Genomic DNA, 25,872 nt, shown 5'->3' on the forward strand with positions numbered 1-25,872 from the left:
GATGTCCTCCCTAGTGCTTGGCTGCTAAGGGAGCTCAGTTATCCACTTTCCTGGAGACCTTTGTCTGTAACGATGAGCTTCAGCTGGCTGCTTCCCCTAACACTTCTGTCCCCTCACCGTGTCCTGCCCCATGAAAGCTGTGTGCTGCCTTCCATCTCTGCAGTTTTGGGTCTTTACTTTGGCCCCCACCGCAGTGAATGATTTCCTACCGACCTAGCCGGTTACAATGCTCACAAAGGTGAATCGCATTCGCTTTGGTGACAGATACCAGATTTTGATCGTGCATCTGGTACTAGGCAAATCGGCCCAGGTGGCCCGGGACGTGGACACCTGCCAGTAATTTTCTGGAGCCATTTGCCTCAACCAGCAGCTATGGGGCAGGACTTCTCAGAAGGGGTTCCAGATTTCAGGTTAATTGGCTTGTCTAACGCAAAAAAAAAGATAGAGACAGAAGGTGGGAACATTGGCTTGGAACGAGTGCCCAGCGATTCTCAAACTGGACCATGTACACGAATCACCGAGAGGGCCCCTCCCCCACTTTCTGACGCAGTAAATGTGGGTTGGGCCTGAGAGATCCCATTTCTGGCAGGGTGCCAGGTGATGCTGATGCTGTCCGGGGACCACACTTGGGAAACCACTGATTAGGATCGACTTAGGCCACCTCCCACGGGTCAATCTGGCCTAGTGCCCATTTGTGCAAGGCCTACACACTCAGCATGGTTTCGCATTTTTAAGTGGTTGGAAAAAACCAAATATATATATCATATTCTGATATGAATATTATATGAAACGCAAATGTTAGCGTCCATAAATATAAAGCACTGCCACGCCCACTTGTTTACGTGTTGTCTACGTGGCTGCTTTCACAAGACAACGGCAGAGTTGAGAAGTTGCGACAGAAACCAAGGAGCCCAGAATATATTTGGCGGCTGGATTTTTACACATGAAGTTTGTGGACCCCTGTTCTCAGCAAAGGGGTATGATGTTATTTTATATAATTCTGGAGATTTATCTGAAGAGAAGAAATATACACAATTCTAGAAATCCTCTTGAGGAATTTCTTGATACACTAAGTGATCCGGTCCTCGGGTCTCTGCCTGGTGGGCTTAGGGTCAAGTGCTCATTCTCCCATGGGACCCACTCTGGGAGAACCGTCTAAACCTCCAGATGAGGATCTACCTCTCGGAAGCTGACACTGTCAGTCAACATATCTGATTCCTCCCCCAAATTGACTGTTTAATTATTTTCTGCTTAAAGTAAGTTGTACAGTCATGGCCCGTCATTCCTAGCCTCAGGGGAGGGGCTAAATGTGACCAAGGGGCTTCCTGGCTATTGGCTTTATGGCCCTGAATTCCCAGAGTGAACTTCTTGGAACCTTCCGACTTTTACACTCTGATGATCTGTGACCTATGAGCCTACTTAAGCGATGGATAGAGATGAGTGGTCCTCAGTCTCTTCCCCTCTACCTTCTCCAGGATTTGGGACCCACTGATGGCCCATTCTATCCCTCCTTGTCACTCTTTCTGCCTTAGCTCATCAAATCGAGACTGGTAAAGATCACCAACCCTCAGTGAGTGTTTATTTTGTGTCAGATACGGTTCTCAGTCTTGGGTGTGGATTCACATAATCAGTCCTCACCAGAAAACCACGAGGAAGCCAGGGTTATTATCCCTGGAGAACTGAGACACAGAGAGGTGAAGCAGCTGGTGATTGGAAGGTCTGGCGGTCCAAGTTCAGATCCCTGCTCCTGCCCGCGTGGAGTATGGCTGCTCAGCCATGCCATGGGCCTGCTGGGCCTGGGAGAAATTATCTCGAGAAGACAGAAAGAAGCTCACTCCAATCTCTGTTTAGAATGTGAAAGGTAAAACTTAATAAAGCTTTGCAAGGAAATATGTTTGTGACCTTGAGTAGACAAAGACTTCTTAAACAGGACGTGAGAGAGCTAACCATAAAGACGAAAAAAAGATAAATGGGTGAACATAAACGTTAGAATGTCTATTTATCAAAAGACACCATTAATGGAGTGAAAAGATAACCTTTCTTTTTAAATGGGCAAAAGATTTGAACAGACTTTTCATAGAAAAGGATACGCAAATGGCCCTTAAGTATACCAAAAAAAAGTGCCCAGCTTTCTTAGTTATCAAGAAAATGCAAATGAAAATATAGTGATGTGATACAGTACCCTGTCACCGAATGAAAAACAAAACTGAGCTTTTCTCTTTCAACAACCAAGTGTCGGCACGGATATGGAATAATCGGAACACTCATTCACTGCTGACAGGAATGCACACTGATACAATCATTTTGGATAACGGACAGCATCTATCAGAGCTTAACATATGCATAACCTACGGTCCAGCAATCCCAGTCCTAGGTATATATTCCAGAGAAATATGTACATATGTTCATGCAAAGAAATGTCTTGGATGGGACATCTGGGTGGCTCAGTTGGTTGAACGTCCAACTCTTGATTTCAGCTCAGGTCATGATCTCACGGTTTGTGAGATTGAGCCCTGTGTTGGACTCTGAACTGAAAGTATGGAGCCTGCCTGGCATTCTCTCTCTCTGTCCCTCCTCCTCCTCCTCTCTCTCTCTCTCTCTCTCTTTCGCACACACTCTCTCTCTCAAACTAGATAGACTCAAAGAGAAAAACAAAACAAAACAAAAAAATGTACCAGAAATCTCATAGCAGCGCCATTTGTAATAACCCTCCAAATGGAAACCATTCAAATGTGCATCAATAGTAGAATGGACTAATAGTGTCACATACACACAATGGAAGACTAGCAATGATACACCATGGCCACACAGTGACACATGCTATGGATGAATTAATCTTACAATGTTCAGCAAAAGAAGCCAGACACAATATGCATACAAAGAAAGAAACTCTATGCTGTTAGAAGACGTGAGAGTGTTCACGCTGGTGGGATTGGGGGTGAGTAACCGGAAAAGGGGACTCGGGGGTTTCTGGGGTGCTGGTCATATTCTTTCTTGATTTGGGTACTGGTTATACAGGTATGTTCAGTTTGTAAAAATGCATTGGATGGTATTTTTTAAAAATCAAAGCATAGTTGACACACAGGGTTACATTAGTGACTCAACAAGTCTATACATTGTGCTATGCTCACCACAACAGTAGCTGCCACATTCAATGGTATTCTTCTGTGCACTTTCCTGTTTTTAGATTATGTGCACATTTCCTGCATGTATGTTGATTAAACATTTACAAAATATGCCTATTGGACAGACAGTCAGACTACAGTTTGTACCTCATCCAACATCCCTGCACACAATCTACTGAGTGTGTAGGTCGATACGGGGACCCATTTATGGCTCGCTCGTTAAGTGAGCAGTTCAGCTCAGAAAAATCCCCAGTCACTTGCCTTAGAGTACCGGACACCCATCCTTAAGGTGATTTCCAAGCATGTTCCAAGCTGAGTTAAATCTGCTAAACGACTTATTCTGGTTACACGGAGAGAGACTTCTACAGTCTGACCTATCGCCTACATCCTGACTGTCAGAAAACTTCCCTTCGTATTTAGGAAAGAAGCTCTCTTTCTGACTAAGCTAGCAGGGAAAGTCTTTCCTGAGCCTTGGCTCTGTGTTGTGGCATCCAGACAGACATGTGAACAAAAATCACATTTCAACCCCTGACATCCACGAAGATCGGAGGCTGATAGCAAGCAGGTGCATCCGCTTTGGCAACTTGTCTTGTTTTGGCCCCGTAGTATTCTACTTTAAATTTGAATTAGCTGTCCATTTAAACATTGGACGTTCACCCCAAACTTCTCTGGAAAAAAAAGCGTCAGCCATCTTCCTGGGTCCCACGCCAGCTCTCTCCTCTCGGCCACCTCCGTCCTTGGCCCCTGCAGACGTGCGGTTGCAACTCCTAATGTAGAAAGTTGGGAAACAACAGCAAAGGGCCCTTGTTCTGATGGATTTTATAAGGCAGGATGCTGGGTATTTCATCAATTGGATGAACCCATATTGATGGCCCAGACCCTGTGTTGGGGGCTAAGCCACTAATGCAAGCATTTGGGCTTTAGTTTCATCCTCTGGAAAATAAGAGAATTGGGGGAGCCTGGGGGGCTCCGTCAGTTAAGCGTCCGACTCTTGACTTCAGCTCAGGTCATGATCTCACAGTTCGTGGGATCAAGCCCTGCGTCGGGCTCTGCACTGATGGTGAGGGGCCTGCTTGGGATTCTTTCTCTCTCCCCCTCCCCCCCCATAAATAAATAAAAAACATTTAAAACAAGAGAATTGAACTGCGTATTTTCTACAGTCCCCTCCAGTTTGAAATTTTGGTCCATCTGTGATTTCAATTAACTCTGGAGAAGCGGGATGTAATTACATTTCGTGAATAAGTCGGCCATTCCAAACTAGCGTGCACGAGTTCAGGCACGCATCACCAGCCCCCGTCATGGTCACTGGGGTCCAGCGTGGCCTTTGTCCTTGAAGACTTGGGCTTAGGGGACTCTGAGGAGCCCTAGGAAAAGGGACCCTGTAAGAAAACACCCCACCTCCAGACTCTACTTCACAGAAGGCGTTGGATGGCTTGGGCCTAGAAGCCTTGGCACATTTCCCCCATTTTTCACACCAGTGCAAATGGAAATCCCCAGCTGCCCCCGCGCCAGACCCGCTGAGTCAAAGTCTGCATTTTAACAAGATCCTTCGGAGATTTTTGGGGCACTCACGTTGGAGACGTGCTGGGTCAGGATCCCCTTGGACGGATGCTCTAATCGTGGGCCACTTAAGAAGATGCATGGCCCTTTTACCTTCATCTCTGCCTGTCCCAGCCAACAGTCAGGACGCAGGGGGACAGTCAGCGGGCAGTCCTGGTCTCACTCCTTCTTCACCGGCAACGCTGGGGGGATGTTCACACTCACCTCCGTGGGACAGGCTCCCGGCACGTTAGCCCCAGCTCTCGCTGACCCTACCTCTTCCTCTCCTACTCAAGAAAGCATCTTGGAATTCCAGGGAGCGCAAAATGACTGCTTCAACCCACTGTAAGTTTTCAAAAGCAAAGCGTGCGTGTGCCTTCCTCCCTTTACTACCGTCAAACAACAGATTACTCTGACCCCCTTCACAACGGCTCGCGACACACAGCCCAGAGCCTGCTAGAACGGGGCCTGGGAAGGAGGGGGCGGCTCTGAGAGGAGGAAGAGCCTGCAGGGCCCGGTCCCCTTCCAGGCAGATGCTAATGAGCCTCACCAGCCCTTAACCTTCCTTCCAGAGGGGCAGGCCGGTAATGTGATGAGCTGTCATTGTTCGTTACGGGGACAGCTGATGGGCCCAGAGGTGTCCATGGGCCCAGACCAGCCTGTAGAGGCAGCCTAAGAGGGGGGCTGTGCTAGGGGCAGAGGGCCTGGGGGGGGACAGGGGACAAAGAAACGCCCCCCTCCAGATCAGCTTGTTTTGCACGAACGCTGGGCAGTTTTTCCCCACTCGGGCTATAAGGAGAGGCTGCTCAGTAGAGAGCTTGCTTCCCCCACACTGCTGGCTGTCGTAACAGGGTCCGGTGCACTGGCCAAGCAGAAAAGTGAATCTGGGGGTCTCTCAGCCTTACACGCTCCAGGACAGGGGCTGGTGGAGAGAAGAGAAAATAAAAGGAGAATGTGGACCCGGAGGAAGGAGGGGTGCAGGGAAGGACGAAGCCTTTCTGCTGGTCCTGAAGAGAATTCCACTTTCCCCGGGTAAATCAGCCCCCACCCATGCACCCCATCCCAGGTGGTTCATTGGGTCCTGGGTCTTAAGAGCGGCCGGCACCCTGCAGGTGTCAGGGGGGGTACTTCTAATTCCAGCAGTGGCAGGCAGCTGTTGGGTCCAGTGGCCTTTTGTTGCTTCCCGTAGTACACCAGTGATCGCTCTGAATTGCCTCCCGTGATCCAAGCCGCCGTTGTGCGCCTGGGCTCCGGGACCTCCCCACTTTGTTTCCTCCAATCCCAGGAGGCAATGGTGGCTTCCTGCCATTTTGAATCTCTGGGATAGTTCATCTTCCTCTCTGTGGCTCTTTCAGCCCTTCCAGTGCTTTTGTAACGTGTTCCACCCAGCGCGTTTCTGACGTTTGAAGTACTTAGCATGGTTTCTGATTTTCTGGATGGATTTTGTCCAATAAAACCAGGGAGAGAGAGCGAAAAGGAGGTTGGGAGGGGGGGGGACATTGAAGCAAAGAAGAAATATGTGATGTGGCCAGAAGGTCAGTTCTGATGGAAAATGGGAATGAATTCAGAAGGTATTTGTACACCTGGGTGGCTCAGTCGGTTGAACGTCCAGCTCTTGATTTCAGTTCAGGTCATGATCCCACGGTTCGTGGATTTGAGCCCCACATCGGGCTCCACACTGAGAGTGTGGAATCTGCTTGGGATTCTCTCTCTCTCTCTCTCTGCCCCTTCCCCTCTGGCGCACGCGTGCTCTCTCTCTCTCTCAGAATAAATAAACTTTAAAAGAAGAGAAAAATGAGAAGGCATTTGTATTCCATCAGAGGACATACCTAGAGCACGGAGTGATGCCCACAATACCACGCTTCCTTGAATGGTGCCTTGGGGTTTGTATCTTCTCTTCCCCTCCCCGTCCTTCCCCGAGGAGCCTGCAGTCTCAGGCACGGTCCAGCTAACAGCTTCCTGGGGCTCCACCTCAAGCCCTTGCACCTGTCCTTCCCCCTGGAAGGGAGTGCTTGGCGATTGCCTTGAGCTTATTGGAAGCCAGAACTTTAAGGCTTGACTTTGTGTCCCGTGAGATGCCAGGAACTTCCAGAGACTTCCTCAGTCCTGTTATTTGTGGTCAACATCATCTCCTCCTCTAAATAAAAGCTAACAAAGAAACAGTGGGTGTTTTGTGTGCAAATTCCAGCCTCTGCAGGCGGAGTCTTCTCCATTCCCAGCCAAAACCTTGGGTCAAGGATGGCAGGAAGGCAGCGGGAGGAGGGAGCTAGTGAGGGGCTGGGTCAAGTAGCTGCTGGGCCTGGAGGAGCACTTTGTAAAGTGGGGGGGGGGGGGGGGGTCATCAGCTTAGAATGCGCATGTGGGAATAAAGTCAGGGGCTGTAGGGGCATGAGGAACGAGACCCTGCTACATGGTGGAGGGAAGGCTTGATGAGTGTTAGAGAAGCCCCTGTTGAGATCCAATAGCAGAGATCTGTGACCTGCAGGGACTGTTTCATAACTCTCTCTAGAAAGACCCCGTAGCCAAGGAGTGGAGATAAAAAACAGTGCAATTTACTCAGAGCAGGGGCGTGGGCAGAACAAATGGTCAAGAACTCTGTTCTATGGGAGTTCCACGATCACTGTCAAATGGCTGACCATGCACATCAGGCTCTGTAAGGGAACAAAACTGACTACAGCTCATAACTTCTGGAAACTCCCCCTTCCGGCCCCCCACCCCAGTGCCTCCCCTGATGGGGTCGTAAGCTAATAGTTTCTCCTGTGATTTGCCACAGGTTGGGACCTTACGATGCTCAGTTGAATCCAATGGCAAAGAACAAAGACCAATATCTAAAATTGTGCCTCTTTTGGTCCTACATTTGGGCCAGTTCCTTTGTTGTTTTACTGTGGAGCATTGTGCTGACTCCCAGAATCTTCAATGGAGCTGTCTATGGAAGAGAGTTGGGTCCACGCTTTTTCCCCCACACCCAACCCCCAATCCCAAACTAAGACCTTGCTGGCTCACCATAATAGGTCTCATGGGCCTGCTGGCTGGGTTGTCACTAACAGGACTCCGTGCGTCCCCCGGGCCCCTTGCCTTCATCTGGCTCCATCTGGGGAGGGTCATAGGGTTGAGGACCAAGTGCCCAGGAGGGTCTTAGCTGGAGAAAGAAGCCCACGTTCTGGATTTGGATGGAGATTTGGATCCTTCCAGGGCCCTGGACCACAGCAGGACGGGACTTGCAGGGAGGCCACAGCACAAAGACTGGACGGCCAGCCGGATAGGAGAACGCCGACAAACATTGAGGTGGCTGTCTAAATACAAGAAGGCGACTTTCAGGAGGACCCGAGGGGTCTGGGAGACTCTAGGAGCACCGTAGGTCCAGGATTAAAGGCAGACACAACCCCAGAGGTTAGCTGGGACAAGACGTGTCACACAGGGCGCCATGTGCCCGGGCCAGCAAGACGCCAAGGAGCAACAATGGGTGGGACCACTGAGTCAGAAGCAAGTCCGTGGCTCTTTTCCCCATGAGCTCAAGGAAGGCTGGGGAGGAGACAGCAGTGTCTGTTAAGGTGACACAGCCGAGCACTCTTGGCATCTGTGACCCAACAGTCAGGGCAGGTGCCCGAGAAAGTAAGACTAGAAAGGGAAGGAAGCCAGCTACGGGTGCTGACTGGAGAAAGCAGCATTTCCGGCTCCGAGGTCAGGACACAGAGTTGAGGCTGGGGGCAAGGGCGTGGTGAGCCGTGGGGTCCAGGGCGGCTGGAGAAGGACAGTCTCCTGGTCAGTGATGGAACAGCACACAACTTTCAGTATGTAAAGTGCTGATGGCTAGATAACGTGCCCGATCAGAATGAAGTCAGAGATAAAAGTCAGGAAAGAGCCTAGACCTTTCTCGCCCCCAGTTTCCTTACGTAGCTTTCTGAATGGACTTACATGGAAGGCGCGTCAGGACGGGGACACGTTCCAAAGACTAATTTTCTCAAAAGCACGCCGGTTGACAGAGTAGAAGAAGGAAGGGGGTTTGGCTAGATTAAGGCGAAGACAGATGAGTATAAATTATGTGGTGGGTAGTTGATCAGTCGGAGTGAGAGAATTACCTATGGCATGCGTGTCTCTGGATGCGCGTGGTGATATAATTCAGAAATGGCAGTGAGGCAGCATTAAGGTTGAGAAATGGTACAATTAGAAGAGCCAAGAATCACCTCTGTGAAGGCTCCTGCGTCGTCATTAATTCAGCCACATTACCTTCCGCAAACACTGCACAAGGTCCTGTTTGCAAGCCTTGCAATGACTCACAGAGGAAGGCCGGCTGCCAGCGGCATTTCTGGGGCTCCTTGGGGGAAATTCGCGCTTTTCCTACTTGACCAGCCTCTAGAGTTAACCAAGTCCTGCCCAGAACAGATGCAGACGGCATGTGTGTTTAAGCACTGCAACCCTGGATGAGCTGGCAGGGTGGGGTGGGAGGGGTGGGGGCGGTAAGAAAAATGAGAAGGTGATTAGCTACCTAGTGGTAGCCGGCGTTTCTGTTTCTGTAGATCTGGGCTGGGGCCCGAGATTCTGCATCTTTCACAAGCTCCCAGGGGTGCTGACGCTGCTGATCCCAGGACCGCCTTTGAGTAGTGAGGGTCTAGATGCTCTGGATGAGCGGCACGGGCGTCACCTGGGAGCCTGTTAAAAATGCAGACCGCAAATCTCACCCCCCAGCCCCCTGAATCAGGGTCTGCGTCCAGAACAGAGTCTCTGGATGATTTACTTGCTTATTTATGTTTGAGGAGTGCTGCTTTAGAGGACCTCCTTGGTTTCCTTAGAAAGATCTGGGACACCCCTAAAATGGTATGCAAACATTGCCCCGACACGCTTGTGCGTGTTTAGGCCACAGGTGGCGCTCCAGTCCTTGCACCCTGCAGTGCATTTCTCCTCCCTCCTGGGTTCTCAACTGAAGGAGAGGTAGTGACGGAAAAATAGCCAAATAGAGAACTCAATACAGAAAAGAAAAGAAAAGAAAAGAAAAAAGGCTGTAAACCAGAGCCTCTGAGCCAGTGTTTGATGCGTCCCAATGTGCCAGTTCTCTACCAGCACAGGCAGGCGTATACGCCCAAAGAGACCAGCAGGATTTCCTTGTCTTGTAGAAATGCTCTCCTGTCCCCTCCACCGCAAGAACAAAGGTGGCCAGTCTGCTTCCCCCTCCCAGGTGCAGGCGGAGACACACAGGTTCTAGCCAGTCAGCCCAGAAAGGCAGATGGGACCTTATGCATGCTTGACCTCACGGGGAGAGGGCTTGTGTGTGTGTGTGTGTGTGTGTGTGTGTGTGTGTGTGTGTCTGGGGCAGGGAGGTGGGACTCCAAAAGTAAAAGAAGAAAACGATCTTGGTTGCTGTCACTATAGTCATTAAACACATCCAGATGTGGGACAGTCAGATTAGTAATTGCTCTTGTGACAAGTCCCTAAGTGGGTTTGGCAGAGAGATGAAGTTCCTCTACCCAGCCCTACCCATCATGGGTAGACGGAATAGAAGTTTCCATTCCCTGTGGGGTGAAGAAGAGATACTGGGAGGGAAGCTACCACTGTAAAAATGGGGAAAGAGTCTATATGCCCAAAGAGACCCATGCAGGGCAAAAGCTTCAGATGCCCCCATCCAGAGCCTGCCTTGGCTACCACTTGAAGCATGGAATAAAGAGGTACCAGGGTCTTGAGAGATGCCCTCAGCCAGCTCAGGCTGCCGGGGGGAGAGGGGGCAGACTCCTGAGCAGAGATGTCCAACCAGTTCAATATGTGACCAGCTGGGGTGGGGACAGCTCACCACAGCCTCCTCCCCACGGCCCAGGGATGTTCCGGAGGTAAGAGGAAGGGTAATTAACCCCTCTGACACGCCCTCTTCCCTACAATCCACTGGCAACAAACCTATCAATGTCTGTACGTCTCCTGAGAAGCCAATGGGCGCTTAGCCTCCAGGGCCCCCTCCCCTTCAGAGACCTCAAGTGCTGGGAGCCATTGAGGGTTGTGGAGTATTCCAGGAGGAGTGGGGACACCAGCTTTGTCATCGGAAATGGTTTCTATTCAATTCAAATTGCAGGGTTTGGGGTTTCGAGCAGCTTGGGGGGGAGGGGGCTGTTTGTTTTGTTTGGTTTTGTAAATTGAAGAGAGATTTCAAAAGAAAAGTAGTTGAGTTCCCACGGCTCCGGAAATTCATTTTGGCTATTTTCTCGTTCTAATATTTGTTCTTCTATCATTTTTTTTTTCTTTTTCTTAAAGTGGCCTTCCACCCAGCACTGATATTCTAACGTTGCTGCAATCATGAATAATATGAAGTGGTCTCTCACCACAAAAAGCAGAGAAGGTCGACTCCAGATTCCTCTCCCCCCATTATTGTTTAAACCAGAATGAGTTTTTTTTTTTTTTTTTTTTTTTTTCAGTGCACCTTCACTTCTCGGCCATGATAAGAAGGATAGAAGCCAACAGTGTCCTTAAAGGGCTTTTGGCGGATGCGTTGAAACTCAAGTTCTCCTAGAAGCAATGCAGGTCTGCTCCACCCCCCTGGAACATGTCTAGTTAAAAACAAATCAAAAAGAAAAAAATCAGCACATTCCTCTTTATGTTGCTCATGGTTGGAAGACCTAAAGTTTGTTCCACACTCTTTAAAGCTCAAGCATGCAGCTCCCTCCCACCCCTGTCACAGTCACCTGTAAGTCTGCTCCCTTTTACCCATCTCTTTTAAAGCCCCATCTTCCTGCCTTGGTTCCAGATCACATTATCTCCAGGAAGTGGGGGGCAGCAACAGTATAGGACTCACTCAGGGCAGTGGGGAAGGACGGTAAGCATATGACCCCATGATGGGCTGCCCAGATCTGAGAGGGGAAGAGAAATTGCCTTAAGTTGGTTGTTTGAGTGAATCTCAGATGGATAAACGTTGGGTATCTGGGTCAAAGGTCTAGGGTAGAGGTCTACCAGTAGAATCGGTAGTCATTAATGCCAGGGTTTTCACCTGGGGATTGAATAAGGTATTAAACTGAAGCTGAAACCTACTTTTAAACCCTAGGTCTGGGCAGCTTCTCCCTCTCCCCCATCCTTTCTCTCTCTGTCTCTCTCTCTCTCTCTCTCTCCATCCATCCATCCATCCACCCATCCATCATATCTACCTACTTACCTACTTACCTACCTACCTACCTACCTACTCTATCATCTATCCTTTGTATATCTTAACTGTAACTAATTCACAGCATTAATATTAAGTGAGATTTTGTACATAGAGACTCTTTATAAACCCCAACGGTCTTATATTTACAGGTGTAGCCTACCCCACAATTTGGGGACTTTCTCAATGACAACACGACCTTGGTAGAGAGATTCTGTTATTTTCGGTGTGTTTTCTTCACCATCAACTTCACCATTCTGTCCACTAGACATTCTACATATTTGTCTCAGAAGAAGGTTGGCAAAATGGTTAAGCCTTGCTTTTGCGATTTGAAACGCGAGGTCTCAGGAGGAAGGGGGGCAATGCAGGATTTTGGCAATAGATTTTGTACAGGCTGTGTAAAAGCAAGGCTTCTCTCTACCTCACCACCACCTCCAAAGAAAGGAAAGAGAGGTGACAGAGTATGGATGACACCCAGAGGGACCAGGCAGAAAGATATGGAATCAACACAAAGAGCTTCCCAAACTTCACCCTGTGTCAGAAAGAAAGCTTTCAATATTTCCAGGACTCAGGAAAAACGTGGGAGCCAAGTGAGTCCTTGCAGGGGGCATGAGCCCTGTAGAGAAACTCTGTGGCTGTCCCCCATTTTGATGTCAGCCGTGACCAAGAGATCATTTGATGATCATCCTACAGAAGTGACACCTATGACGCACACACTTATTTTTGGTTGCCATCTAACTTGCTCCATTTGTAAGCCCTCCTTTAAACACTGCAAGACACTTCTAAGACCCATACTCAGAGGATGGGATGAGGACATACCAATGAGGTGGGAAGAGGCATGGAAAGGCATGCCCCTGCACCCGTGCCTCAGTCAGCCTTCGTAAAAACAATTGGAGATCTTCCTTGGATTGAATACAATGGCAAGAGAGGTACCACCACCCCCACCTCAGTGAAAAGAGGAATTAAAGCGCCCCCTCCCCAAAAAACAAGTCCTGGAGAAATACAAAACCCAGGAAAGCAGCAACAGCATGAATTGTCCCGGTAACCAACATGAGTGTGCTTGGTGATTGATCCCCATTCCCTGTATTTCTCTGAAGAATGAAGGAAAATTTTTTTCATCTGATATATTCCTTTTTTTTTCCAGATACAGCATACGTCATATACTTCAGTCATCCCTGATCCCATCCATTCTTTTTTATTTTTTTTATTTTTTTTAACCTTTATTTATTTTTGAGACAGAGAGAGACAGAGCATGAACGGGGGAGGGGCAGAGAAAGAGGGAGACACAGAACCGGAAGCAGGCTCCAGGCTCCGAGCCATCAGCCCAGAGCCCGGCGCGGGGCTCGAACTCACGGACCGTGAGATCGTGACCTGAGCTGAAGTCGGACGCTTAACCGACTGAGCCACCCAGGCGCCCCAATCCCATCCATTCTTAACACCTCCGCCACTTAACAACTCTTCAAAACAAATATATTTTGGAGGTAGAGCTGGTAGAACTTGCTGATAGATGACATAGAGATATTGAGGGAAAGGCAGGAGTCAAGAATGACTTCAAGCATGTGGGCCTCAGCAAGTAGCCATGGTGATATCATCTACTGAGATGTAGAGGGAGGAATAAGTATTGATGCCTGAATTATGTGATTTATCGAGCTTATTACTGCTTTATTTTCTGGCTTTGCTACTAGAATATAAGCTTCATGAAAACAGGGACTTCGTCTTTTTTTCTTTTTGCCCCATGGACTAGAATAATGCTTGTAATAATGATGACACTCAGTAAACATATGTTGAATGAATACACCATGGGAATGAAAGGTAAGTCCAATAGCAGTGAGGGAGACAGATGGGCTTGGGATGGGGGAATATGGTTCAGTTTGGGAAATGTTAAGTTCAAGGATCCCTGGAACCGTTGGGATGAAAACATCATATAGGTTGTTGGATGTTGGAGCTTGGCGCTTAGGAAGGGGGTCAAGGCTGAAGAGGAAAATGTCAGGGTCATCAGCATCCTGTTGGTACTCAACACCGTGCAACTGATGAGGTCACCTAGGATGAGGTCTCTTTGGAGATGAGAGGGAAAATCCCTGAGGGCCACCAATACTTAGAGATCTAGGAGAGCATGAGGAGTCATCAAAGGAGTTCATGATTATGTAGGGGCTAATAGATGGTACTGTCTCCAAAACCAGGAGAGGGAAGGGTTTTAAGAAGGAAGAATCACACAGCTGTGTCACATTCTGCTGAGAAGATGCACGAGGTGGCGTTGTTTCTGCATCTTCCATGGAATCACAAGCTCACCGAGAGCCATGATTCTGTTGTTGGGTCACTCTATGCCCCAGATCATGCCATCCCTGCCCATGTTGTGATAAGGTGCACTAGGGAGGCTGATGTACAGAGTACAAAGGGCTGCCTCAGGGAAACACGAGAGAGGTGTGGGTCTTGGTCCCAGCTGACAACACTGGCTACCTTTGATGGGGAGGGCTGGGCAGATGGCAGATTATTTTCCAGTTAGTATTCATAGTTCTATATTATACTTATACTATGTCCATTTCACACGCTTCCCAAAGCCAGGGTGTTGGTCAATACTAGAGAAAAATACACCTTACAGTGTGGGGGTTAAGAGGATGGACTTTGGATTTGGACAGACCTGAATTTGATTCCTGATGCTGCTAACTGACAACGAAGTCTCATCTTTCTGCGTCTCAGTTACTATCAGATTGGGTTAGAAAAAAATCACCATTGTCCCTTTAAATACCGCATCCTATGATCATGGGGTTCTCTGAGGGCACAATGCAAAAGGGGTGAGTTTCTGAGGACTTCAACCCATGCTTGACAATTAGTCAATACCCAAAGGTGTATCCTGTCTGTCACCAAACTGTCTGTCACCCAGTTGCCTTCCCAAAGTCTGTGCCAAGACAGACAAATTTTTGCTCCTGTCGCTCGCATGACTACTGGGACCAGGGGACCAAGCATGGCCTCATAGTTGTTGCTTGCTTGACGGGTGTTAAGCAGTGCATAAGCTGATGGTGTAGAGGCCAGGCATTTCATTCCTGGTGGCCCAATGCTGAGTCACTGGAGGGGGTGGCTGGGGGAGCAGCATTCCAGAGTCGTCTGCCCTTTTCTGGAAAGACTCTGATATAAACGCATCTGTTTGTTAGGAATGATGACCATATCGCCTTGTCATACATTTTAAGGGAGGACAGACAAGTTTGGTCTGGAGTGGAAGGGGCCCGGGGGAGCATCACAACTGCCTGTGGTGTTCCCAATCTACTGAAGGACATCACATATGTTCTCTCCAAGGTACGGGCTGTGAAATGGAAGGGGAGTTGTGCCCCTACTGCTCCAGAGAATGAATGAGGATAGAAGTCACCAGGGAGGTTAGTTTCAGCTTCGCATGAGAGACAAGACAGCAGAGTAGCTGAGAGAATGAACTTTGGAGTCGACAGGTTATACGATCTTAGGCATGCAATTTGACTTCCCTCACATAGATTTTATCGTATATAAAATAGGGAACAAGTATTTAAGGTGTTGAGCATTGTGTCCAGGCCATATTCTCTTTGGTTTCACTAGGATTAGAAAAAGAATTTCAACAGAGTGCTCCAATAGTGGGCAAGGACCGCTGTTCAGGGAACCAGCCTGTGAGCCTGGAGGGAATGGGTGAAGGACCGTCTGATGAAGAAGAGAGATCTCAGCATAGAGGCAGGCTCTGTCTCAGTTTGGGACCCAAAGTCTAAGCAATGATTCTTAAATTTTTTTTTTTTCAACATTTATTTTTTTGGGACAGAGAGAGACAGAGCATGAACGGGGGAGGGGCAGAGAGGGAGGGAGACACAGAATCGGAAACAGGCTCCAGGCTCTGAGCCATCAGCCCAGAGCCTGACGCGGGGCTCGAACTCACGGACCGCGAGATCGTGACCTGGCTGAAGTCGGACGCTTAACCGACTATGCCACCCAGGCACCCCTAAGCAATGATTCTATACGTAGCTCATCAGGTCCCCTCTGATTCTGACTTCCAAAATGGAAGTCCAGCTTTGCTTTGCTTTCCTAAAAAGGGCAAGTGAGCTGAAAAATACACCAGAAGTACGAGACGTTCTTCTACATGGATTCTCAGGGCAGCAGTTTCCAAGGAATCTGAAGGGGAAAAGCCAAGAGCAGAATGCACTGTCTGTAGGAACATACCTGCCTTAGGCTGAGCGAGGGGGAGCCTCCTGATGCAGTTGTCTGTACTACTGAGTGTCTTGTGACTGTCACTATGGCAACCCATGGCTGAGAGGCCCTGGCTGCCAGATCACAGATGGGCACAGTTAACCTCTCCCTCACCAGTGGCCGAAGACCCAGACACCCCGATAGATGCAAAACCTTGGTCTCCACGCCTTCTGAAATAAAGTATCTGAGGAGATACCACAGCCTGTTTAACACACACACACACACACACACACACACACACACACACCCTCTTTTGTTATAGCAGCAGAACCTGTTCTTTGTATATGGAAGCACGTGAAATAGGACAGTTGTCTTAGCTGTTCTGGTCAAGGACAGGATGGAGAGATTGCACATCTTCCCTCCTCTGAGATAGTTCACAAGGTATTTCTTAAAAAAATTTTTTTACATGTTTATTCACTTTTGAGAGAGAGAGACAGAGCGTGAGGGGGAGAGGAGCAGAGAGAAAGGGAGACACAGAGTCTAAGGCAGGGTCCAGGCTCTGAGCCATCAGCACAGAGCCCAACGTAAGGCTCGAACTCACAGACCATGAGATCATGACCTGAGCTGAAGTTGGACGCTTAACCGACTGAGCCACCAAGTCGCCCCATTCACAAGGGATTTCTGGAGGACAGGAGGGCTCCAAGACCCCATAAGGAATTATGTTTGAAATCCCATTGGTCTATAGTCTAAGTGTTGTAGGACTTGGAAGAAGAAGACTCCTGAAGACTGGAGAAGTCAAGGGAGGCTTCATGGAAGAAGTAGGATCTGAATTGGTCCTCGAAGGATGGATAGGAGGTGGTAGACAAGATTTCCAAGGCACTGTGTCTGATGGGTCTTCAGAAAGTTCTTTACCCTGGACTTCCACATCGACTTCCTGTGTCCAGATCATTCTCATTTTCTCCTTGACCCCTCACTCTGTCTCCACTCCTGCTTTAAGGTGATGCTCTTCTGAGCTTCTCTGACAGCTAAGGAGGAGAGAGCCTCCATCTAAATCATTCATTCATTTAACACATATTCTTTGAGCACCATCTGTGTGTGACAAGTCTGTGTGAGAGAAGCAGAAAGCAAAACTCGGCCTTCAAGGACTGTCAGCCTATCAGACGACCCACTCAGGGAAGCACCAGGGTGAGAAAGAGCACATACACATATTTATTAAAAATCGCACTTTTGTGTCTATAAGAATAACATACATTCATGGTGAAAAAGAGTTAAATGATGAAAGAACTAATATTACCATTCAAAAAAATTGTATATATTATTCGTATATAAATATTATAGATTTACTTTTGAAAGGATATTGTACTTTTTTAATGTTTATTTGTTTTGAGAGAGAGAGAAAGAGCATGTACATGTGGGGGAGGGGCGCAGAGAGAGAGAGGGAGAGAGAGAATCCCAAGCAGGCTCCCCACTGCGAGTGCAGAGCCTGATGTGGGGCTTTATCCCACAAACCATGAAATCATGACCTGAACCGAAACCAAGAGTCGGATGCTTAACCAACTGAGCCCCCAGTGCTCCTATCTAGATTTATTCTTTACATCTAATGCATATTGCAGAAAACAGCAAAAACTCTGTGGCTTAACTCAACAAAAATCTGTTGTCTGTGCCGCAAGCCCCACTGTTTCGGGAGGTGGTTTGTTCCACATAACCACTCCACACTATTTATTATGCCTCTATCTGAACATAATGCTTTAGGTTTTTTGAGAGGAGGAGAAAGCAATGGAAAATTGGCCACTGGCAGTTAAATGCTCCGCACCTTTATGGAAGTTACACTGGCTCACATTTCCTAGGCCAAAGGTAGTCTTGTATCTGATTTAACATCAAAGTTGGCAGGGAAATACAATCCTTCCTTGTGTCTGAAAGGGGAGGGGGCCCCATACTGGTAAGCAGACTGCCACGCAGAGTGTTCCAACACGTACATGTGCCATATTTGTCCTACCGATTCCCCTGCCCTTGAAAGAGCTGATGATATAGTTCACAGTCTGTGCCAAACCTTAGGGCAGACGTGATACGAGAGGCCACTTGGGTCTGAAATGCCAGAATTGAAACCAGGATCCATAACCCAGGATGGGAAAGCTGGAGTGTTCCCAGAAGTAACAGAGTTCTCAGCTATAGCCACACATTCAGGAAGCTGTGCAGGTACAGTGTATTACCAAGAGGTAATTTCACCATCAGGTGACCATGAACTCAACCAGAGTAGAGGTGGTCCCAAACAGACTTGTCTATTGAGTCTCATTTCAGTCCCTAGGGTCTTCACAGAAGGATGTCAGGGGTCCCTTCCTTCCCTGATCTCTCCCAGCTTCTTTTTCTTTCCTCCCTAAATGATCTCCTTACTTTTTGTACACCTCTACTTCTCTTTCCCTAACAGTGTCCCACTCCATCCTGGAGACAAGTCCTGAACATTTCCCCCAAGACAGTCTTGAAGTGTCATGAGCTGTTCTTACGACACATAAGCCCATTGTAGAAGGACTTAGATATTTTTGATTCTTTATAAAATGGAGCACCTTCACCCTTCCTCTTGCTGCATTTCCCCACTCATGAGAAGGCACAGAGGGCATTGTTAAGCGGCACCTGAAAACGGAACTTTCCAGGCTCTTGGATCCAAATCAGAACACAGGTGTTGAGTATGGAAGAGTCACTTCAAAAATCGGATTCCATGGATATGTGATCAGTAGTTAAAGGGTTAAAGTCGCATTCGAAAGAAAGGTGACCCTCCTTCTCCTTGCTAATGTAATTGGCCAGAGTCCAAGCCATTGGCCAAGCCATACATGAGTGGGGCCACCTGATTTGAAAAAGGTAAGTAATAATCTCTCTCCTCTCCCGCCAACCCCTCCCATGGGGTAGGATTGATGCATGAACTCGGAGCCTGCCTCGTCAGGCCAGGACTGCCAAGTCTCTCCTTCATCCTACACAAGTGAATGCACTCATCATTGCCATGTTTAAGGGGGCTAAGACCCCAGGACTTGGATTCTGGCTTTAGGAGGAGATAGAAACCCAATTTGGGCTTCAAGTTAAATTTTATAATCTAGTTCTGCTCTTTCTGAGAGCTGTACATTGAGGCGTTGAATACAAATGGGATTTTTGTGCCCCATATCACTTCTCTTTGTGTGTACCTCTTTTGGGGAAAAGGCGATGGGTCAGAAGATCGGAATTTGGGCAGGGCACAGACCCTTAGCCAGAACAACATTAAAATCTACTCTTGACCTAACAACGTGCTGTTTGGAGATGGGTGAAGGCATCACAGAAGAGGGCATTGAAGCTGAGTCTTGAAGGATGAATGGAAATCTGACAGGCAGATAAGGGTACTTCTGCCTTAGGTTACCTGAACGGTGCGGAGGAGGGGAGTACCTGGACCAAAGTTGCTCAGGAGCTTTCCTACAGCCACAAAGGCAGACTCTGCTTCTTTGATGTTCTCACCATCTAATTTGAGTTGTCTAAGTGATGGATGGGCTGGAAGGGTTGTTTCTCGGCGGGTAAAGGATTCTGCGTCTGCTGGATCGGCATGTTTTTGGCAGGCTGTCTATCTTGATTTGTTGCTTTGAAGGGCCATTGCTCAGAAAGCCTTTGTTATCAGCAGAGCCTGGGGCTGCTGGGTCATGTCTGTTTCTGTGCTCTAGCTGGCATGCCATGCTTTGTTATCTTTATTATCCAGCCTTTAGTAACTCCAAGCCTGGAGGAAGGACGGATCCAGCTTTCTGCTGGGCAACTCTGTGCATTTGGTGTTTGGTGAGCTGGAGATGCTGAGATGGGTTGGGAATCTTTGTGTTCGCTGCCAGGGACTTGGTGAGTAACCTGTGAACTCAGGGGGAGAATGAGGCACTTTATGGAGACAATAGTGATGGTAAGTAGGGTCGCCATGGATTGTACTCCACTTATGCAGCAAACATTTACCAAGCTCCTATTTTACTCCAGGTGCTGGACACAGGTAAGATATGGCACCTACTCTCCCCAGGAATAAACCCATGAACACAGCATGTGAATGTGCTGTGTCACAGGGAAGCTCGGAGGCCCCTTGGAGCATGGAGAAGGGTTTCTGCCTTAGCCTATGGTATGACAGGGTCAAGGAAGACTCAACCTCTAAGCACTTAACACGCCAGATATGATCGTCATGAGGATCACCCAATGACTATTTCAAGGATGCATCAACACTGTGTAGATGGTAAAGAAAAAAAGATGAACAGAGTTATCTTTATTGTTGCTCTCTATGTCCACAGCCCAACAGAATCCTTCAAACAACTGTGGTACCTAAAGGTTTGACTCAGGTTGCCTGTGATGTGGGTTCACAGCATTGCTTCCCCTTTCTAGACGCTTTCCTCCCAATCTTCTTCTTTACTCCTCCCCAAACCATATTTTTGTCAACAACAACCTTGACCTAGCTTCATCTAGAAACCTCTTCTGAGCCTGATGCGTTCAAGGTCCCCTGCCCACCCCACCCCCCCACACTGGGTTCCAAACGACTACACCTTCCAACCGCACTTTAGGAAGAGATGGCGGGCCAGGAGGAAGGGGATCTTCCCAGGCAGTTCAGAGGCCCGCTACAACTAACATGGCTTTCAATCATTCCTGATGTTGTCCTCAATTTGTTTTGTAAACGGGAATCTTATCTTTCCCACTCTATCACAATCTACTCGAGGGCAAGGCCAATGCCCTTGGATGCTTTTCTTTGCTCTACGTTGGCTGGTCTGGTGAGAAGCACTCAGTGTTTGTCATCACTTTATCAGCGAGGCTGATAGAAATGAGGCTGTTAATTTCATCTTTGGGACTTCATTTGCAATTAAATGGATGGTGATGCCTTGGTTATGGCTTAATTAATAAATTCAATAAACATGAATTAAGGATCTATGATGAGTCAGACACTCTGCTAAGCACTGGCTCCACGGAGATGAATGGCAGGTCTCCGCTCTCAAGAATTTCATAGTTTAGTAAGAGACGAACATACGTCAACAGATATTTATAACGCCGGGGGGAATTGCTACAGAATAGGTTTGCTTAAGGGACTGTGAAAACCCAAAGGAGAGAGCAAGAATCCATGCTTGCTGATTTTAAGGATGCAAACAAAATTTCCAAAGAGGCAGAGGAAAGCTCTCCAGGCAGAAGTATTACGGGTGCAAAGACACAGGAGCGTGATGAGTCGGGAAGCCATCCCAGAGCAACGTGTACATCTCAGTGTGTCTGCGATATGGGCTCTGTGGTGGGGAATTGGGTCAGACTGTGAAAGCCCTTTTATACCAGCTCAGGAATTTGGGCTTTATGGGGTACCCACAAGAGCCGGAGGAGAGGGTTTTTTTGTTTGTTTGTTTCTTACGTTTCATTTATTTTTGAGAGAGACAGAGAGCAAGCAGGGAAGGGGCAGAGAGAGAGGCAGACACAGAATCCGAAGCAGGCTCCAGGCTCCGAGCTGTCAGCACAGAGCCCGACGTGGGGCTCGAACTCACAGACGGCGAGATCATGACCTGAGCTGAAGCCGGATGCTTAATGGGCTGAGTCACCCGGGTGCTCCGACCGAAGGAGACTTTTAACACACGGAGTACCATCGTCCTGCTTGCCCTTTCAAGAACGTAGCCTTTGGTCTGGGTCTGCCTGGGGTGCGAGGATGGGCTACACAGGAGAGCTTGGGGAATCAAACGGATGGAAAAGAGAAGCTGGGATGCTTTTACTTTTTAAAAGACCTTTTCTATGAAAACAAAAAATACAGATTTTAAATAGCTACACATAAATATCAACTGCATTGGCTGCATATGTGAGCAGGAAACCATTTAGAGAGTAAATGGCTTAAGGGCCACTTCTACGTGCTCCATTAATGTTTAACCACACCCTTGCATATTTAACCTGATCTTCTCCTGGGCAAGGGTAGAATTACTCCATGTTAAAACTTTCTTGCACCAAAACCTGAAGGTTTGCCCACAGCCCATAGTCCAGGGTTAACCAACTTCCTTCCTGTCTTGGACGTATTTTCTATGGCATTCGTGACAGTGACCGTCGGTGGAGGTGAGGAGGGTGGCATCCCAAGTGTAAAGCATCCCAGGAGGCTTTCCAGGGCGCGCCAATACCCCATTTGAGTCCCCAGAGTCCGAAATCCCATCCCCAGCTTTGCAGATCCCCAAAACTAATTTCCTCGGTGTTCCAGAGTTAATGGAGTTCAGAAAGGCTGAGCTAACAAAATTTTGCCCATTCTTTCATTTGCCCTGAGAAACGTAACTGCCGGGGGGAGCAGTTACTCATGTCCTCCAGCCCAGCTGGCACATTTACTCCGTTTTGACATTTGCGCAAGAAGCGAAATCACAGCTTGAAGGCTGCGTGGGGAGATAGATGTATGCGCACGTAATTGATGCACCAGGTATGGCTGCCTGATGCCCCCATGTCCCTCGAAGGAATTTTCCTACCCATATGCCTGGGCAGCCCCCATCTCCCGGTTGCAGTTCAGCCCAGTTGTAGACAAAGCCTTAAGGAGAAACTATGATCTGAGGGGCTCACAGAATTTACCGTAGAAACTGAGAGGTAGTGGGCAATATCCAGCCTCCCAAAGTAAATCTGATTGAATCGGTCCGGAGTTCCGACAGCAATCGTTTCACTCTTCAGTCAACATGTGTCTGGCGTGTTCGAAGTGCCAGGCATCACATGCTGCATCAATAAACGAGACAAAGACTCTGTCAGGAGACTCAGAATTCGGTAGGAAGCAGACCCATTGGCTTGTGATGACCATGCAGGGTAATGTCTGCTGTGATGGAGGCTTGTTCTAGATACGGTGGGAGCCGGGACCAACAGCCCTAGTCCTGCCTGGGGGTCCAGAAAAGCTGCACAGAGGCCAAAAAGCTTAAGCTCACACTACTTCAGTATCTGGTTTTCACAGTGAAAGAAAATGCCATTTTTATGACGACGGTATTCCCGAGAATATAATTATTATATAGGAAATTGCTATTAGCCTTGCGGTGTGTTTCTTTTTATGTTTAGGCATTAAGATTTGTGAGATTAAATGTGGAGTCCTACAGGGTCGTGCAGATTTCATTTAGCATGGTAACACGAGACAGTTAAAAAAAAATGACTGCTTGGTATCCTATCCTCTGGATATACCATTGTTTATTTAACTAAACCCTGTTGTCAAACATTTTGGTTATTTTCTCTTTTCTTTCTCATTTATTAAAAAAATTTTTTAATGTTTATTTATTTTTGAGAGAGAGAGAGAGACAGAGACAGAGAGGGAGCAGAGGAGAGGCAGAGAGAGAGGGAGACACAGAATCCGAAGCAGGCTCCAGGCTCCGAGCTGTCAGCACAGAGCCTGATGAGGGGCTTGAACTCACAAACTGTGAGATCATGACCTGGGCCGAAGTCCGATGCTTAACTAACTGAGCCACACAGGCGCCCCTCTTTTTTTAAAAAATTTTAAATCATGTTTTTATTTGTTTTGAGAAGGGGGGGAGAGATAGCAAGCAGGGGAGGGGCAGAGAGAGAGAAAGAGAGAGAGAGAAACCCAAGCAGGCTCCATGCATCAGGGCAGAGCCTGACGTGGGGCTTGAACTCATGAACTGAGAGATCACGACCTGAACCAAAATCAAGAGTTGGACGCTTAATGCATTGAGCCACCCAAGCACCCCAAACATTTTGGTTATTTTCAATCATTCTCTATTATCAATAAAACCTTAAAATGAGAGGACCTAAGAGATTATGTGATAAGATCCTCTCACTTTGCCACTGAGGGAACTGGTTCCAGTGGGTTTAAATGATTTTTCCCCAAGTCCTATAACAGCTGGGTCTGGACTTCTGATGAAATTCATTCTGGGCTGGAAGGGGGAAGAGGGGTGGGCTACCTGAGAGTCAATAAAGAGGAGAGGCTCTGGGAAAACACCAGGGGCAGGCAGCATGGGGGACTCCAAAGGAGAGAGGAAGGTGAATTTCAAGGTTCTGAGGACGCCAATGCACTGGGGTGAAACCGCGCACGCGCAGAAACGGACACCAGCCTCTCGGCATGCAAAGTGGGGGCGGGGTGGCCCTTTCGAAGGCAACTTGACAGTGCATGACAAGAACCTGGAGAAGACCCTCCAATGGCGTAACCTGGCGAGTTCACTGCCAGGAGCCTGCCGTCCTAGGGAGCTGGGATGTGCACGGGCAGTCAATGAAACGTGGTTCACAGTGCAAACCAATATCCTACGATAGGCGCCAAACGACACTAGAGGTAACCTATCGTGTTAGACAATGCCATAGGACAATCAAGCAATAGGACAGGCGGGTAGGTGATAGGTACTAGAGATATAATATATATTTTTCTTTGGCATATGTAAAATCTCTTTGTATATTAGGCACACTCTTTTGATATATTACATACACTTTTAATATATAAAGGAGTTCATTACAAGGGACTGTCTCATACCGTTATGGAGGTGAAGTCCCACACCAGCCATCTGTAAGCCAGAGACCCAGGGAGGCCAGCGGTATAGATGTGGGAACCACAGGCAAAAGACCTAAAGGTCAGCACCAGCCATCAGGCAGTGACAGTAGATGCTTCCTTCCTCTGCCTTTTTGTTCCATTCGGGCCCTGAACACATCGCATGATCCCCACCCACTTTGGGAAGGGCAATCTGCTTTACTCAGCCAGGTAGAAAAGCGACCCAGTCCTCCTCCTGAATATGTCTCCTCTGCTCACAGAGAACGCTCATGGGGTCGCCTGGGTAGCTCAGTCCATGAAGCATCCGACTCTTGGTTTCGGCTCAGGTCGTGATCTCACGGCTGGTGAGTTCTAGCCCTGCGTCGGGCTCTGCGCCGACAGTGAGGAGCCTGCTTGGGATTCTCTCCTTCCCTCTCTCTCTGCCCCTCCCCCACTGGCTCCCTATCTCTCTCTCAAAGTAAATAAAAATAAACTAAAAAAAGAAGACAAAAAAAAGGACGCTCATAACACTCGTGGTCACCAAACGGGTGTGGGATTTACCCCACACCCAGCAATTCTCCCCCACACCAGCTGAGTATCCTACAGTTTAGCTGCGTTCTGACATTGTCTAACGTAGCATCAGGTCCCACAGGTGAAGGGCTCAGTCGGACAAGACTGCACACCACCCCCTTCAGATGCCAACCACGAGTCGGGGCTGTCACCCGGGCTTCTGGCCAATCGGCTGCCAATCGGAGCCTCCCACAGTCCTCCCCTTGGGTTGGATTAATTTGTTGGTGACACTCACAGAACTCAGGGAAACGCTTATGTTCACCAGTTTGTCCAACGACACAGAGGAAGAGCTAGATGAAGAGATACATAGGGAGAGGTTCTGGGAGGGTCCCGAGCACAAGGGTTTCTGTCTCCCACGGAGTTAGAGTATCACCCTCCCAGTGTGGAGGTGTTTACCAGTCTGGAAGCTCCATGAACCCCTCCAGATCCTCCCCCTTCTCTGGAGGATGGGGGTTGGGCACGAAAATTCCAAGCTTCTAATCATGGTTTGGTCCTTCTGGTGACCAGCCCCCACCCAGCAGCCGCCCAAGAGCCCACGAGAGTCGCCACATTAGAACAAGGTGAAATTATGAAGGTTCTAGGAGCTTTGTGCCCGGGGTCAGGGGCAGAGACCAATTAAATATACTCTATTGTTTTCTATTAGTTCACAGTCGGTCTACTGACTCAAACGTAATCTCTTCCAGAAACACCCTCACAGACACACCCAGAAGTAATGTTTGGCCAAATATCTGGGTACCCCAGGATCCAGTCAAGGTGACACATAAAATGAGCCAGTACGACATTCAATGCTGGGGAAAGGTTAAGTCGACTCTGGTACATTCACAAGAGGCGGAGGTGTGTTCTATGATTTCCTCTTTTTTCTTTTCATTGTTCTAGTTTTTCCAGTTCAGCTGGCCCCTCCTCTCTGCATCCACAGAGCCTCACCACATGTTCTCTCCAGCAGGCTACAGCCTACCCCTGTGTTCCGTTCC

The 25,872-nt window shown here is 48.3% G+C and overlaps 1 long non-coding RNA gene across 1 annotated transcript in view; it reads left to right on the top strand.

Moving 5' to 3' along the window:
• Positions 1–17,485: 17,485 nt before the first annotated feature.
• LOC121015899 (uncharacterized) overlaps positions 17,486–25,872 on the top strand; it is a 30,617-nt gene continuing 22,230 nt past the window's right edge. Inside the window, exon 1 of the long non-coding RNA XR_005784035.1 lies at positions 17,486–18,768. This is a non-coding gene — a long non-coding RNA (uncharacterized LOC121015899). The remainder of the gene's footprint in view (positions 18,769–25,872) is intronic.

The sequence above is a fragment of the Herpailurus yagouaroundi genome, unplaced genomic scaffold, assembly GCF_014898765.1.
Source record: "Herpailurus yagouaroundi ecotype Mexico unplaced genomic scaffold, PumYag 208, whole genome shotgun sequence".
Taxonomy (NCBI): Eukaryota; Metazoa; Chordata; class Mammalia; order Carnivora; family Felidae; genus Herpailurus; species Herpailurus yagouaroundi.